Source organism: Olea europaea, unplaced genomic scaffold (genome assembly GCF_002742605.1).
Source record: "Olea europaea var. sylvestris unplaced genomic scaffold, O_europaea_v1 scaffold1020, whole genome shotgun sequence".
NCBI classification, from domain to species: domain Eukaryota; kingdom Viridiplantae; phylum Streptophyta; class Magnoliopsida; order Lamiales; family Oleaceae; genus Olea; species Olea europaea.
Genome location: NW_019227527.1, coordinates 51,391 through 54,599, shown reverse-complemented (window position 1 = coordinate 54,599; position 3,209 = coordinate 51,391).

Sequence of the window (3,209 nt, the reverse complement as noted above, 5' to 3'; positions counted from 1 at the left end):
CTCCAAGTTCATTAATGAACTTCTTGATCCATACATCTTCTTTTGCTGCTTCAGAAGCAGCTATGTACTCGGCTTCTGTTGTTGAATCAGCGGTTGTTTCCTTTTTGGAACTTTTCCAACTAACCGCTCCATTGTTGAGAGTAAACATATGTCCTGACTAAGACTTGCTATCATCTTTGTCAGTTTGAAAGCTGGCATCAGTATACCCATGAATTTTCAGTTCATTTCCTTCATAGATCAAGAACACATCTTTAGTCCTTCTCAAGTACTTAAGAATGTTTTTAACCACCATCTAGTGTTTCTCACCAAGGTTTGCTTGAAACCTGCTTGTAACACTTAGAGCATATGAAACATCTAGTCTTGTACATAGCATCGCATACATAATAGATTCTATCGCCGAAGCATAAGGAATCTTATCCATGCGACTCCTTTCATCATGTGTTTTAGGACACATATCTTTTGAGAGGTAAATCCCATGCGACATGGGACATAATCCTCTTTTAGACTCTTCCATATTAAATCTTCTCAAGATTTTTATCTATGTGCGGAGATTGGGATAAGCCTAGTAATCTTTTAGATCTATCTCTATAGATCTTGATTCCCAAGATATACGCTACTTCTTCCATATCTTTCATGGAGAAATTCTTTGACAACCATAATTTTACCGATTGAAGCATTGGGATGTTGTTTCCCATTAATAATATGCCATCGACATATAATATCAGGAATACGACCGCGCTCCCACTTGTTTTCTTATAAACACACGGTTCATCTTCATTTTTGATAAAATCAAACCTTTTATTGTTTCATCAAAACGAAGATTCCAACTCCTACAGGCGTGCTTTAATCCATAAATCGATCGATTTAGCTTACATACTTTGTTGGCTCCTTTGGATTCAAAACCTTCAAGCTGTGTCATGTACACCTCCTCTTGTAAGTTTCTATTAAGGAAAGCAGTTTTGACATCCATTTGCCATATCTCATAATCATGGTATGCAGCTATTGCAAGCAAAATTCGAATGGACTTTAGCATGGCTACAGGCTAAAAGGTTTCATCAAAGTCAACACTTTGTCTTTGTGTGTATCCCTTCGCTACTAGCCTTGCTCTGTATGTATTGACGTTTCCATCCACATCGACCTTTTTCTTGTAACCCCATTTACAACCTATCGGTTTTATCCCACCTAGAAGGTCGACCAAGGTCCAAACCTTGTTCTCATACATTGAGTTCATTTCGGATTCCATGGCATCTTGCCATCTCTTCGAATCAACACTTGACTTTGCTTCTGTGTAATTTGTAAGTTCATCATCCTCGACTAATAATACTTGATTAGTAATCGTGAATTCGTACCTTCTGGGAGGTCGAATGATCCTACTTGATTTACGCTGAGCTGGAGTGTCCTCAGGGTTATCTACATCCTGATCAAGAGTCTATTCATCAACGGGTGTAGGATCAGACTTAGGTTCATCTAATTGGTCAACAGTATCTGTGGATTCTTGAACTTCTTCAAGTTCTAGTTTGCTCCCACTACCCTCTCCTAGAATAAACTCTTTCTCTAGGAATATGACATGCCTTGAGATGAACACCTTCTTCTCAACGAGATTATAAAACTGATATCCAATTGTCTCTTTTGGATATCCCACAAATACACATTTGTCAGATTTAGCCTCAAACTTATCTGATTCATTTCGCTTTACATAAGCGTCACAGCCCCAAACTTTCATATGAGATAAGTTTGGTCTTTTTCCTCTCCATAGCTCATATGGAGTTTTGTCGACCGATTTAGATGGGACACGATTAAGTGTGTAGCACACAGCAATTAGTGCATAACCCTAAAATAATTTTAGGATGTTTGCATGGCTCATCATAGATCACACCATTCTAACAAAGTGCGATTCCTCCGTTCAGATACACCATTATGTTGCGGTGTATATGACGGAGTCCACTGCGAGAGAATCCCATTCTCTTTAAGATAATCTAAGAATTCTCCCTTTAAATATTCTCCACCTCGATCTGATCTCAGCGTTAGTATATTTTTACCAGTTTGTTTCTCTACTTCAAGTTTGAATTCCTTGAACTTTTCAAGTGCTTCATGCTTGAATTTCATCAAATACACATAACCATAACTAAAATGATTATCACTAAATGTGATGAAGTAAGAGAAACCACCTCTGGCAGTTATTGACATGGGTCCACATACATCAGTATGTATTAGTCCCAGCAATTTTGTGGTTCTTTCTCCTATTCTAGTAAAAGGGAACTTAGTCATTTTGCCTAACAGGCACGACTCACATTTGTCAAATGATTCAAAATCAGTTGACCCTAAGTATCCATCTTTATGTAACTTGGAAATGCGTTTGTCGTTAATATGACCCAATCTGCAATGCCAGAGGTACGTATTATTTAGATTATCACTTTTATGCCTTTTATTTTCTATATTCATAATAGATGACTCAGTATCAAGAATATAAATTCCATTTTGCAACACACCACAACTATAAAAGATCTCATCTTTATAAAACGAACAACGATTATTCTTAACATTAATTGAAAAACCATTCATGTCTAAACACGAAATAGAAATAATGTTTTTAGTAATGGCGGGAACAAAATAGCAATTTTCTAATTCTAATACTAAGCCTGAAGGCAGTGGTAAGAAGTATGTCCCTACAGCTAATGCAGTAACTCTTGCTTCATTTTCCACGCACATGTCAACTTCTCTTTTCTGCAGTGGTCTACTTCTCTTTAGTCCCTGAAGTAGAAGTTTCAGAAGACTTCTTTCCCTTTAAGCTTGCGAGGTAAGCCTTGCAGTTCCTCTTCCAATGACCTTTTCACTCCACAGTGATAGCATGGGTCATCAAATTTGGTATTGTCCTTGCCTGCTTTGACTGCTTTGTTATTGCCCTTAGCCTTTTTAGATGTTTTCTTAAAATTTCCTTTGATTTTCCTCTTAGTTCCCTTGAAGGAATGAATAGCTAAGACATGCCCAGTGCTAGCCTTAACATTGGGCTCCACAGTTTTAAGCATATTAAGCAACTCAGGGAGTGTGCATTCGATCTTATTCATATTAAAGTTCATAATGAACTGTGAATAACTATCTGGCAGAGATTGCAGAACCAAGTCAATATTTAGTTCATGATCCATGATAAAACCCAGTGAACTGAGTTTTTCAATAAAACCAATCATCTTCAGCACATGAGCACTGACTGA